This window comes from Arachis stenosperma, chromosome 4 (genome assembly GCF_014773155.1).
Source record: "Arachis stenosperma cultivar V10309 chromosome 4, arast.V10309.gnm1.PFL2, whole genome shotgun sequence".
NCBI classification, from domain to species: domain Eukaryota; kingdom Viridiplantae; phylum Streptophyta; class Magnoliopsida; order Fabales; family Fabaceae; genus Arachis; species Arachis stenosperma.
In genome coordinates, this window is record NC_080380.1 from 116,642,481 (window position 1) to 116,657,118 (window position 14,638).

At 40.3% G+C, this 14,638-nt stretch overlaps 2 non-coding genes across 2 annotated transcripts; one reads left to right on the top strand and one right to left on the bottom strand.

Annotated features, from left to right (window-relative positions):
* Positions 1-415: 415 nt before the first annotated feature.
* On the bottom strand, positions 416-523 carry LOC130978803 (small nucleolar RNA R71). The gene has a single exon (XR_009086417.1). It is a non-coding gene; the product is annotated as a small nucleolar RNA R71 (small nucleolar RNA).
* A 13,595-nt stretch (positions 524-14,118) lies between these two features.
* Positions 14,119-14,226, top strand: LOC130978055 (small nucleolar RNA R71). The gene has a single exon (XR_009085719.1). It is a non-coding gene; the product is annotated as a small nucleolar RNA R71 (small nucleolar RNA).
* The last annotated feature ends 412 nt before the right edge of the window (positions 14,227-14,638 follow it).

Below are 14,638 nucleotides of genomic sequence, written 5' to 3' on the forward strand. Positions count from 1 at the left end.
AGAAGAACCCATGGCAGCCGAAAATAACAACAATGCCAACAATGCAAGGAAGGTGCTGGGTGACTTTACTGCACCTACTTCCGACTTCTATGGGAGAAGCATCTCTATCCCTGCCATTGGAGCAAACAACTTTGAGCTTAAGCCTCAATTAGTTTCTCTAATGCAACAGAATTGCAAGTTCCATGGACTTCCATTGGAAGATCCTCATCAGTTCTTAGCTGAATTCTTGCAAATCTGTGACACAGTCAAGACTAATGGGGTTGACCCTGAGGTCTACAGACTGATGCTATTCCCTTTTGCTGTGAGAGACAGAGCTAGAATATGGTTGGACTCACAACCTAAAGATAGCCTGGACTCTTGGGAAAAGCTAGTCAATGCCTTCTTGGCAAAGTTCTTTCCACCTCAAAAATGGAGTAAGCTTAGAATGGAAGTCCAAACCTTCAGACAGAAGGATGGAGAATCCCTCTATGAAGCTTGGGAAAGATACAAACAATTAATCAGAAAATGTCCCTCAGACATGCTTTCTGAATGGAGCATCATAGGTATTTTCTATGATGGTCTCTCTGAACTATCCAAGATGTCTTTGGATAGCTCTGCTGGAGGATCTCTTCATTTGAAGAAGACGCCTACAAAAGCTCAAGAGCTAATTGAAATGGTTGCAAATAACCAATTCATGTACACTTCTAAAAGGAATCCTGTGAACAATGGGACAAGTCAGAAGAAAGTAGTTCTTGAGATTGATGCTCTGAATGCCATACTGGCTCAGAACAAGATATTGACTCAACAAGTCAATTTGATTTCTCAAAATCTGTCTGGAATGCAAAATGCACCAAGCAGTACTAAGGATGCTTCATCTGAAGAAGAAGCTTATGATCCTGAGAACCCTTCAATGGAAGAGGTGAATTACATGGGAGAACCCTATGGAAACACCTATAATTCTTCATGGAGAAATCACCCAAATTTCTCATGGAAGAATCAAGAGAGACCTCAACAAGGTTTCAATAATAATAATGGTGGAAGAAACAGGTTTAGCAATAACAAGCCTTTTCCATCATCTTCTCAGCAACAGACAGAGAATTCTAAGCAGAACCCCTCTGACTTAGCAACCATGGTCTCTGATCTAATCATAACCACTCAAAGTCTCATGACTGAAACAAGGTCCTCCATTAGGAATTTGGAGGCACAAGTGGGACAGCTGAGCAAGAAAGTCACTGAACTTCCTCCAAGCACTCTTCCAAGCAATACAGAAGAAAATCCAAAAGGAGAGTGCAAAGCCATAACCATGGCCGAATATGGAGAGGAAAGAGAGGAGGTGGACGCCACTGAGGAAGACCTCAATGGGCGTGCACCAATCTCCTCTGAGTTCCCCAATAAGGAACCATGGGAATCTGAGGCTCAAAATGAGACCATAGAGATTCCATTGGACTTACTTCTGCCTTTCATGAGCTCTGATGAGTATTTTTCCTCTGAAGAGGATGAGTATGTCACTGAAGAGCAAGTTGCTAAATACCTTGGAGCAATCATGAAGCTAAATGACAAGTTATTTGGAAATGAGACTTGGGAAGATGAACCTCCCTGGCTCACCAAAGAACTGGATGACTTGTCTAGGCAGAAATTACCTCAAAAGAGACAAGATCCTGGGAAGTTTTCCATACCTTGTACCATAGGCACCATGACCTTCAAGAAGGCCCTGTGTGACTTAGGGTCAAGTGTGAACCTCATGCCTCTCTCTGTAATGGAGAAGCTAGGGATCTTTGAGGTGCAAGCTGCAAAAATCTCACTAGAGATGGCAGACAACTCAAGAAAACAAGCCTATGGACTTGTAGAGGATGTTCTGGTTAAAGTTGAAGACCATTACGTCCCTACTGATTTCATAGTCCTAGAGACTGGGAAGTGCATGGATGAATCCATCATCCTTGGCAGACCCTTCCTAGCCACAGTAAAGGCTGTGATTGATGTTGATAGAGGAGAGTTAATCATTCAAGTGAATGAAAAATCCTTGGTGTTTAAGGCTCAAGGATATCCCTCTGTCACCATGGAGAAGAAGCATGAAGAGCTTCTTTCAAATCAGAGACAAACAGAGCCCCCACAATCAAACTCTAAGTTTGGTGTTGGGAGGCCACAACCAAACTCTAAGTTTGGTGTTGAACCCCCACATTCAAACTCTAAGTTTGGTGTTGGGAGGTTCCAACATTGCTCTGAGTATCTGTGAGGCTCCATGAGAGCCCTCTGTCAAGCTACTGACATTAAAGAAGCGCTTGTTGGGAGGCAACCCAATGATTATATTTTATATATTTTCTTTTGTTATTTTATGTTTTTTGTAGGTTGATGATCATAAGAAGTCACAAAATCCATTGAAAAAGCAAAAACAGAATGAAAAATAGGAAGAAAAACAGCACACCCTGGAGGAAGAACCCACTGGCGTTTAAACGCCAGTGAGGCTAGCAGTTGGGCGTTTAACGCCCAGTCTGGCACCATTCTGGACGTTTAACGCCAGAAAGGGGCACCAGACTGGCGTTAAACGCCAGGAAGGGGCAAGAACCTGGCGTTAAACGCCAGAAATGGGCACCAGCCCGGCGTTTAACGCCAGAATTGGCTCAAAACGTGTTTTTGAATGCCATTTGGTGCAGGGATGACTTTTCCTTGACACCTAAGGATCTGTGGACCCCACAGGATCCCCACCAACCCACCACCCATCTTTCTCTTTACCACTCACATCCATCCTTCCAAAAACCCCCACCTATCAAATCCCACTATCATCATCACTCCTTCATTTTCACACACCCTAAACACTACTTCTTCCCCTAATGGCCGAAACACAAAGCCATTCCCTTCTTCCTCATTTTTTCTTCTTCTACTCTCTTCTTTCTTCTTTTGCTCGAGGACGAGCAAACCTTTTAAGTTTGGTGTGGTAAAAGCATTGCTTTTTATTTTTCCATAACCATTTATGGCATCCAAAACCGGTTCAACTGAGAAGGCATGACCTCAAGCCCATAACTAAGAAAAGTATGGAGCAACCAAGAGATCCCTCTCATCATGAGATCCCTGAGATGCCTCAAGGGATGCACTTTCCTCCACAAGACTACTAGGAGCACCAAGAACACTCCGTCATCCTCCATGAAATTAGAAAAGATCAAAGAATCATGAGAGAGGAGCAACAAAGACAAGGAAGAGACAGTGAGGAGCTCAAGCACTCCATAGGATCTTCAAGAGAAAGAAAGAGCCGCCATCACTAAGGTGGACCCGTTCTTTAATCTCCTTGTTCTTTATTTTTCTGTTTTTCGAAAATTATGCTTTATGTTTATCCATGTTTGCGTCTTATGATCATTAGTGTCTTAGTGTCTATGCCTTAAAGTTATGAATGTCCTATGAATCCATCACCTTTCTTAAAAAGAAAACTGTTTTTATCACAAAAGAACAAGAAGTACAGGATTTCAAATTCATCTTTAAAACTAGCTTAATTAGTTTGATGTGGTGACAATACTTTTTGTTTTCTGAATGTATGCTTGAACAGTGCATATGTCTTTTGAATTTGTTGTTCATGAATGTTAAAATTGTTGGCTCTTGAAAGAATGATGAAAAAGGAGACATGTTACTGAGGATCTGAAAAATCATAAAAATGATTCTTGAAGCAAGAAAAAGCAGTGAATACAAAAAAAAAAGAGGAGAAAAACGAAAAAAAAGGGGGAGAAAGAAAAAGAAAAGAAAAAGAAAGAAATAAAGTTGTGATCCAAGGCAAAAAGAGTGTGCTTAAGAACCCTGGACACCTCTAATTGGGGACTTTAGCAAAGCTGAGTCACAATCTGAAAAGGTTCACCCAATTATATGTCTGTGGCATGTATGTATCCGGTGGTAATACTGGAAGACAGAGTGCTTTGGGCCACGGCCAAGACTCAATAAGTAGCTGTGTTCAAGAATCATCATACTTAACTAGGAGAATCAATAACACTATCTGGATTCGGAGTTCCTAAAGAAGCCAATCATTCTGAATTTCAAAGGATAAAGTGAGATGCCAAAACTGTTCGGAGGCAAAAAGCTACTAGTCCCGCTCATCTAATTTGGAGCTTAGTTTCATTGATAATTTGGAGTCTATAGTATATTCTCTTCTTTTTATTTTATTTGATTTTCAGTTGCTTGGGGACAAGCAACAATTTAAGCTTGGTGTTGTGATGAGCGGATAATTTATACGCTTTTTGACATTATTTTTAGTATGTTTTTAATAGTTTGAGTTGAGTTTTTAGTATATTTTTATTAGTTTTTAGTTAAAATTCACTTTTCTGGACTTTACTATGAGTTTGTGTGTTTTTCTGTGATTTCAGGTATTTTCTGGCTGAAATTGAGGGAACTGAGCAAAAATCTGATCCAGAGACTGAAAAGGACTGCAGATGCTATTGGATTCTGACCTCCCTGCACTCGAAGTGGATTTTCTGGAGCTACAGAAGCCCAATTGGCGCGCTCTCAACGGCGTTGGAAAGTAGACATCCTGGGCTTTCCAGCAATATATAATAGTACATACTTTGCCCAAGATTTGATGGTCCAAACCGGCGTTCAAAGTCACCTACAGAAATCCCAGCGTTAAACGCCGGAACTGGCACCTAAATGGGAGTTAAACGCCCAAACTGGCATAAAAGCTGGCGTTTAACTCCAAGAAGAGTCTCTACACGAAAATGCTTCAATGCTCAGCCCAAGCACACACCAAGTGGGCCCGGAAGTGGATTTTTATGTCATTTACTCATCTCTGTACACCCTAGGCTACTAGTTCTCTATATATAGGACCTTTTACCATTGTATTTTCATCTTTTGGACATCTAGTTCTTAGATCAGATCTTGGTTCTTCTGGTTCCCTCTCTGGGGCCGAAACCAATGATCACTTTTGTTCTTATGTATTTTCAACGGTGGAGTTTCTACACACCATAGATTAAGGTGTGGAGCTCTGCTGTACCTCGAGTATTAATGCAATTACTATTATTCTTCTATTCAATTCCGCTTGTTCTTTGTCCAAGATATCACTTGTTCTTCAACTTGATGAATGTGATGATCCGTGACACTCATCATCATTCTCACTTATGAACAAAGTGACTGACAACCACTTCTGTTCTACAAGCAACAAGGCTCTAGTGTTTATCTCTTGGATTCTTTAACTGGAATCTTCGTGGTATAGGCGAGAACTGATGGCGGCATTCAAGAGAATCCGGAAGGTCTAACCTTGTCTGTGGTATTCTGAGTAGGATTCAATGATTGAATGACTGTGACGTGCTTCAAACTTTTGAGGGCGGGGCGTTAGTGACAGACGCAAAAGAATCACTGGATTCTATTCCGGCCTGATTGAGAACCGACAGATGGATAGCCGTGCCGTGACAGGGTGCGTTGAACATTTCCAATGAGAGGATGGGAGGTAGCCACTGACAACGGTGAAACCCTTGCATAAGCTTGCCATGGAAAGGAGTAAGAAGGATTGGATGAAGACAGTAGGAAAGCAGAGAGACGGAAGGGAAGGCATCTTCATGCGCTTATCTGAAGTTCCTACCAATGAATTACATAAGTATCACTATCTTTATCTTTCTGTTTTATTCGTTTATCATTATACCCATTTGAGTCTGCCTGACTGAGATTTACAAGGTGACCATAGCTTGCTTCATACCAACAATCTCCGTGGGATCGACCCTTACTCACGTAAGGTATTACTTGGACGACCCAGTGCACTTGCTGGTTAGTTGTGTGAAGTTGTAGTGATCACAATTTCGCGCACCAATGGGCTACCGAATATCCTGATGATGTTTTTGACATCAATGTTGACTCAACTTCTGTGTCGGGCTTTATTCCAAATAATATGGGATCCGAGGGAGATCCCGTGACCGATAGTGAGCCTGTGGCCTTTTTGCTTTCATGGCTTAATGCCTTTGTTCTTGTCCTAAATCTATTGAAATTAAAAAAAAAAATTTACCACTAGCCATCATGCTTCAGTATAAAAAGTATGTCGACCTTCCTTCTTTGATTTTAGGTCAATTATATGAAACATTCTCCTTAGTGGTTGGTAAGATTTGACACGGTGAATTATCGATCAATCCCTTTGGTCCCATTTGAGTTGTAAACCTATGGTTGAAGGCTGTTCTTAAACCTTGACTGATAGATTCTTCTTTTGACGTTCCTAAAGCTCAACTTGATAGTATTCAACTATCTCTTCTCTCTTGGTAGAAACAAAAAAAATGTCTACCATAGATGCTTTTCATCACTTTCTTACTCTTTTTCTTGAGATAAAAATTGTGACAGCACTTCTTATTACCCAAATCCATTCACTCACCGTCAAAGTGCAGTTAGGTACCTTAATTACTTCATCACTCCCAAACCTGAAAATCAAAATATTGTCGATAATTTGTTGTCTAAAACACTTACTCCTCAAATTCTTCCTGTGGGAGTTTCCACGTGAGTCGACAATGGCCTTAAAGAAGAAACTAGTCACTTACTCCCCTCAATTCATGTCATGGCAATTTGGTTTAGCCCAAGCATTGCCTTCTCCACTCTCCCTCGACTTTGAGGCCCAAATAGTACACTATGAGGTGTCAAGAATAGAAGAGTTTGACTAAATCCTTGACTTGAATCACCAAAGAGTGAGCATTTAGTACCAAAGGTTCGACCTCTCTCGTTGTTTCCTTTCAACACCTGCCTTCCACAAGTGGTGGTCAACCTACTATACTTCTTATTGCTTTTCGACTGAACAAGTTCTTTCTAATTTGGTTCTTCCTGCTGCAGCATCGAAGAAAACTAAAGGTGAGCACGTCGAAGCAATTGTTAAGTTCAAAAAATATTATAAGATAAAATGTCATTTCAAAAAGGTAAAGTATGTTTTCAATGAGGCCTTTGAAGTGTGAGAAAAGAAGAAGGGAACACATTTTATAAAAAATTTGACCGTTATTTCAAAGCTTTGGCTTGAGATCCTTATGTTCAGAAAAAACACTTTATGCGACCATTTAAGTTTCCTTCTTTTCCCAATGTCCCTTTTGGACTTGCTAATCGACTACCTGACCTTTCTAAAGGAGCCTTAGGAGTGAATTACTGACTCCAAAGGAAAGACCCAAGAACATTGGGTATATTCACTACCGGTGCCTTGTACTATCCAAGGACCAGTGATAAAATACATGGTTGAACGAGTATCATTGGATATACTCCAAGTATCGTGTTTTCTTTAAGACTTAGAGCATTAAATTTTTACTCATCTTATATTCCTCAAACATTTTTAGCTGCTTGACCGACACAAATTTTAGCAGTTGCTGCTGATCCTCAACTGGTCGAAAAAATTGTGACTTAGATGAGGATCCTGCTCCTAAAAAAGCAAAGTCAAACTGCGGTGTTGGTCAAGGTCACGATAGGTCGAGTGATGCCACTCTTTCTTCCAAAAAACGTAGTCCTCTTGACATCCTTATGAGCTTAGGTCCCAAAAAAGTTCAAAAGACAAATCTCGTTATTTTCACCAAGGTATATATATATATATATATATATACACACACACATAGTGTCTAACTTATCCTTTGATATTTTTATGTTCTTTTAACTATTCTTTGTCACTTTGTCTTTAGTCTAAACATTCCAAACAAGACTCAAGAACTAAACTTAAAATAGGGAATCAATTTGAACAAGAAGTCGACCAACCCGATGATGTCGAGGTCGAAGTGACTCAATCTGTTTCTCCTGCAAGTTTTCAATGAACAGTGATTCCACCTATTCCCATTTTGGGTCCAATTCAAACTGTGCCATCGACAACCACTTCTCAGGTTTCTACCAAATCTCCACTGGTAAAATTCTTTGCCTTGTTTCCTCTCTTGTTACACTTAATTTTCTCAAACTTATCACTTTCTTGTTTTAGGCAAGTTACATGCCTCTACTTAGTGATGCAGAGACACATCAGAAGTCAGGTCCTGTATTGACTATCATACCCGAAGCAAATCAAGATGCTGTAAAATAGGATTTGGATTTCAAAGATCTTGACAAATATATTCTTTAGAAGGAACACAATTCTTGATTGCCTTAATCAATCTTTGGAGGATATTAACAACAATGCTAACCTAAAGGTTTGACTACTCGATGCTCTTAGTTTTCTGGACGAAAAAATTCCAACTAAGATTCACATAGCTCTAGGGGTCTTTATTGGGGATATATATAATCATATCTCTACATCTGAAGTTGCTGCGGAATACTTAAACAAATTGATTGAGGCACTGGTCAATCATGACACCCAATTAAAGAAATGTGATATGGCCAAGTCTCAAATTGAAGAAGTTTTATTAGATGGTCAAGCTATAAAGAGCAAACCTTAGCATCAAGAATTTATATTCTTGAGAAAAAATTGGCTGAGTTAAAGGCTGACAAAGGAAAAATTGTAGTAACTAACTCGACTCTGACACTTCAACTTCAAAAAATACATAATGTTTATGATTCTAAGACCTTGTGTCGTCTTGCCATAGTCGAAGCAGTAACTCAAGCCACTAAAGTTCAAGATGAAGTTTTTGAAGCTTCTGTCATTCTGGGTTGAAAATAAGAGGACTTAAAGCTTAAGTTTAAGACTTTGTTTTAGTTTTAATTTTGTATTTTGGTCAATGTTTTATATGAATGTTCACCTTTTATTCTAATAAGAATGATATGATTTGAGATATTTTTCATTTATGTGCCCAATCTGTCGATTATCTTTTATATCTTTTAACTCACACGTATTAATTACCGTCAAATACCTTTTCAACCTTAAAAGGTTCTTCCCATAATGGTGACAATTTTCCGTTAACTTGCTCAATGGGAAGGATTAATTTTAAAACGTTCTTCCCAAAATGGTGACCATTTTCCTTTAACTCAGTGGGAATGATTAATTTTAAAACTAAGTCACCGACTGCAAACTTTTTAGTCTTGACTTTCTTGTTATATGACTTAGCTCTAGATTCTTTCTGTCAAATCATTCTATCTAAAGCAATTAGTCAAGATTGATCTAATCCATCTAATTCATCCATCATACTCAATCAATATTGTTTGACAGGCAAATTATTCTGTTTTGCCACTCTAATAGTTTGTAAATTTATTTCAAGTGGTAAAACAACTTATAACCATAAGCTAACTCATAAGGTGTCTGGTGCACGAAATTGTGATCACTACAACTTCGCACAACTAACCAGCAAGTGCACTGGGTCGTCCAAGTAATACCTTACGCGAGTAAGGGTCGATCCCACGGAGATTGGTGGTATGAAGCAAGCTATGGTCATCTTGTAAATCTCAGTCAGGCAGACTCAAATGTATAATGGTGATGAACGAAAATAACATAAAAGATAAAGATAGTGATACTTATGTATATCATTGGTGTAAGAGCTTCAGACAAGCGTATGAAGATGCCTTCCCTTCCGTCTCTCTGCTTTCCTACTGTCTTCATCCAATCCTTCTTACTCCTTTCCATGGCAAGCTCGTGTAGGGTCTCACTGTTGTCAGCAGCTACCTCCCATCCTCTCAGTGAAAGCGATTGCATATGTCCTGTCACGGCATAGCGGAATTCAGCTGTCGGTTCTCGGTCAGGCCGGAATAATATCCATCGATACTTTTGCATCTGTCACCAGACGCCCCGCCTGCTAGGAGTTTGAAGCACGTCACAGTCATTCAATCATTGAATCCTACTCAGAATACCACAGACAAGGTTTAGACCTTCCGGATTCTCTTGAATGCCGCCATCAGGTCCTGCCTATACCACGAAGATTCCGAAGAATCCAAGAGATATTCACTAAGCCTCAGATGCTTGTAGAACAAGAATGGTTGTCAGTCACCTTGTTCATGGGTGAGAATGGTGATGGGCGTCAATCATCACCTTCATCAAGTTGAAGAACAAGTGATATCTTGGACAAAGAACAAGCGGAATTGAATGGAAGAACAATAGTAATTGCATTAATACTCGAGGTACAGCAGAGCTCCACACCTTAATCTATGGTGTGTAGAAACTCCACCGTTGAAAATACATAAGAACAAGGTCTAGGCATGGCCGAATGGCCAGCCTCCCAATGAGGGTTCAATCATCAAAACATGATCAAAAGATAGATGAAAATACAATAGTAAAAGGTCCTATATATAGAAAACTAGTAGTCTAGGGTGTACATAGATGAGTAAATGACATAAAAATCCACTTCCGGGCCCACTTGGTGTGTGCTTGGGCTGAGCAATGAAGGAATTTCGTGTAGAGACGTTTTCTGGAGTTAAACGCCAGCTTTTAATCCAGTTTGGGCGTTTAACTCCCAATTAGGTGCCAGTTCCGGCGTTTAACGCTGGGAATTCTTGGGGTGACTTTGAACGCCGGTTTGGGCCATCAAATCTTGGGCAAAGTATGGACTATCATATATTGCTGGAAAGCCCAGGATGTCTACTTTCCAACGCCGTTGAGAGCGCGCCAATTGGGCTTCTGTAGCTCCAGAAAATCCACTTCGAGTGCAGGGAAGTCAGAATCCACAGCATCTGCAGTCCTTTTCAGTCTCTGGATCAGATTTTTGCTCAGGACCCTCAATTTCAGTCAGAAAATACCTGAAATCACAGAAAAACACACAAACTCATAGTAAAGTCCAGAAAAGTGATTTTTAATTAAAAACTAATAAAAATGTACTAAAAACTAACTAAAAGATACTAAAAACATACTAAAAACAATGCCAAAAAGCATACAAATTATCCGCTCATCACAACACCAAACTTAAATTGTTGCTTGTCCCCAAGCAACTGAAAATCAAATAAGATAAAAAGAAGAGAATATACTATAGACTCCAAATTATCAATGAAACATAGCTCCAAATTAGATGAGCGGGACTAGTAGCTTTTTGCCTCCAAACAGTTTTGGCATCTCACTTTATCCTCTGAGGTTCAGAATGATTGGCTTCTTTAGGAACTTAGAATCCAGATAGTGTTATTGATTCTCCTAGTTAAGTATGATGATTCTTGAACACAGCTACTTATTGAGTCTTGGCTGTGGCCCAAAGCACTCTGTCTTCCAGTATTACCACCGGATACATACATGCCACAGACACATAATTGGGTGAACCTTTTCAGATTGTGACTCAGCTTTGCTAAAGTCCCCAATTAGAGGTGTCCAGGGTTCTTAAGCACACTCTTTTTGCCTTGGATCACAACTTTATTTCTTTCTTTTTCTTTTCTTTTTCTTTCTCCCCCTTTTTTTTTTTCGTTTTTCTGCTTCTCTCTTTTTTTTTTTTTTTTTGTATTCACTGCTTTTTCTTGCTTCAAGAATCATTTTTATGATTTTTCAGATCCTCAGTAACATGTCTCCTTTTTCATCATTCTTTCAAGAGCCAACAATTTTAACATTCATGAACAACAAATTCAAAAGACATATGCACTGTTCAAGCATACATTCAGAAAACAAAAAGTATTTGTCACCACATCAAACTAATTAAGCTAGTTTTAAAGATGAATTTGAAATCCTGTACTTCTTGTTCTTTTGTGATAAAAACAGTTTTCATTTAAGAAAGGTGATGGATTCATATGATAGCTTTAAGGCATAGACACTAAGACACTAATGATCATAAGACACAAACATAGATAAACATAAGCATAGAAATTCGAAAAACAGAAAAATAAAGAACAAGGAGATTAAAGAACGGGTCCACCTTAATGATGGCGGCTCTTTCTTTCTCTTGAAGATCCTATGGAGTGCTTGAGCTCCTCAATGTCTCTTCCTTGTCTTTGTTGCTCCTCTCTCATGATTCTTTGATCTTCTCTAATTTCATGGAGGAGGATGGCATGTGCTTCACCCTTAGTTGTCCCATGTTGGAACTTAATTCTCCTAGGGAGGTGTTCAGTTGCTCCCAATAGTCTTGTGGAGGAAAGTGCATCCCTTGAGGTATCTCAGGGATCTCATGATGAGAGGGGTCTCTTGTTTGCTCCATCTTTCTTAGTGATGGGCTTGAGGTCATGCCTTCTCAGTTGAACCGGCTTTGGATGCCATAAATGGTTATGGAAAAACAAAAAGCAATGCTTTTACCACACCAAACTTAAAAGGTTTGCTCGTCCTCGAGCAAAAGAAGAAAGAAGAGAGTAGAAGAAGAAGAAATGGAGGAGAGGGAGATGGCTTTGTGGTTCGGCCAAAAAGGGGGAGAAGTGGTGGTTTATGAAGGATGGATGTGAGTGGTGAAGAGAAAGAGATGTTGAGGTGATTGGTGAATCGGTGAAGAAGAAGAGAGAGAGTGGTGGTGGGGTCCTGTGGGGTCCACAGATCCTTAGGTGTCAAGGAAAAGTCATCCCTGCACCAAATGGCATCAAAATCCACGTTTTGAGCCATTTCTGGCGTTAAACGCCGGGCTGGTGCCCATTCCTGGCGTTTAACGCCAGGTTCTAGCCCTTTTCTGGCGTTTAACGCCAGTCTGGTGCCCCTTTCTGGCGTTAAACGCCCAGAATGGTGCCAGACTGGGCGTTAAACGCCCAACTGCTAGGCTTACTGGCGTTTAAACGCCAGCAGCTTCTTCCTCCAGGGTGTGCTGTTTTTCTTCCTGTTTTTCATTCTGTTTTTGCTTTTTTCATTGTTTTTGTGACTTCTTATGATCATCAACCTACAAAAAAGATAAAATAACAAAAGGAAATAGTTAACTATAAAACATTGGGTTGCCTCCCAACAAGCGCTTCTTTAATGTCATTAGCTTGACAGAGGACTCTCATGGAGCCTCAGAAATAATCAGAGCAATGTTGGAACCTCCCAACACCAAACTTAGAGTTTGAATGTGGGGGTTCAACACCAAACTTAGAGTTTGGTTGTGGCCTCCCAACACCAAACTTAGAGTTTGACTGTGGGGGCTCTGTTTGTCTCTGATTTGAGAGAAGCTCTTCAAGCTTCCTCTCCATGGTGACAGAGGGATATCCTTGAGCCTTAAACACAGAGGATTCTTCATTCACTTGAATGATCAGTTCACCTCCATCAACATCAATCACAGCCTTTGCTGTGGCTAGGAAGGGTCTGCCAAGGATGATGGATTCATCCATGCACTTCCCAGGATCTTGTCTCTTTTGAGGTAATTTCTGCCTAGACAAGTTATCCAGTTCTTTGGTGAGCAAGGGAGGTTCATCTTCCCAAGTCTCATTTCCAAATAAATTGTCATTTAGCTTCATGATTGCTCCAAGGTATTTAGCAACTTGCTCTTCAGTGACATATTCATCCTCTTCAGAGGAAGAATACTCATCAGAGCTCATGAAAGGCAGAAGTAAGTCCAATGGAATCTCTATGGTCTCATTTTGAGCCTCAGATTCCCATTGTTCCTCATTGAGGAACTCAGAGGAGATTGGTACAGGCCCACTGAGGTCTTCCTCAGTGGCGTCCTCCTCCTCTCTTTCCTCTCCACATTCGGCCATGGTTATGGCTTTGCACTCTCCTTTTGGATTTTCTTCTGTATTACTTGGGAGAGTACTAGGAGGGAGTTCAGTAATTTTCTTGCTCAGCTGACCCACTTGTCCTTCCAAATTTCTGATGGAGGACCTTGTTTCATTCATGAAACTTTGAGTGGTCTTTATTAGATCAGAGACCATTGTTGCTAAGTCAGAAGTATTCTGCTTAGAACTCTCTGTCTGTTGCTGAGAAGATGATGGAAAAGGCTTGCCATTGCTAAACCTGTTTCTTCCACCATTATTATTATTGAAACCTTGTTGAGGTCTCTCTTGATTCTTCCATGAGAAATTGGGGTGATTTCTCCATGGAGAATTGTAGGTGTTTCCATAGGGTTCTCCTAGGTAATTCACCTCTTCCATTGAAGGGTTCTCAGGATCATAGGCTTCTTCCTCAGATGAAGCTTCCTTAGTACTGCTTGGTGCATTTTGCATTCCAGACAGACTTTGAGAAATCAAATTGACTTGTTGAGTCAATATCTTGTTCTGAGCCAATATGGCATTCAGAGTGTCAATCTCAAGAACTCCTTTCTTCTGACTAGTCCCATTGTTCACAGGATTTCTTTCAGAAGTGTACATGAATTGGTTATTTGCAACCATTTCAATCAATTCTTGAGCTTCTGCAGGCGTCTTCTTCAGATGAAGAGATCCTCCAGCAGAGCTATCCAAAGACATCTTGGATAGTTCAGAGAGACCATCATAGAAAATACCTATGATGCTCCATTCAGAAAGCATGTCTGAAGGACATCTTCTGATTAATTGTTTGTATCTTTCCCAAGCTTCATAGAGGGATTCTCCATCCTTCTGTCTGAAGGTTTGGACTTCCACTCTAAGCTTACTCCATCTTTGTGGTGGAAAGAACTTTGCCAAGAAGGCATTGACTAGCTTTTCCCAAGAGTCCAGGCTTTCTTTAGGTTGAGAGTCCAACCATATTCTAGCTCTGTCTCTTACAGCAAAAGGGAACAGCATCAGTCTGTAGACCTCAGGGTCAACCCCATTAGTCTTGACTGTGTCACAGATTTGCAAGAACTCAGCTAAAAACTGATGAGGATCTTCCATTGGAAGTCCATGGAACTTGCAATTCTGTTGCATTAGAGAAACTAACTGAGGCTTAAGCTCAAAGTTGTTTGCTCCAATGGCAGGGATAGAGATGCTTCTCCCATAGAAGTTGGGAGTAGGTGCAGTAAAGTCACCCAGCACCTTCCTTGCATTGTTGGCATTGTTGTTGTTTTCGGCTGCCATGTGTTCT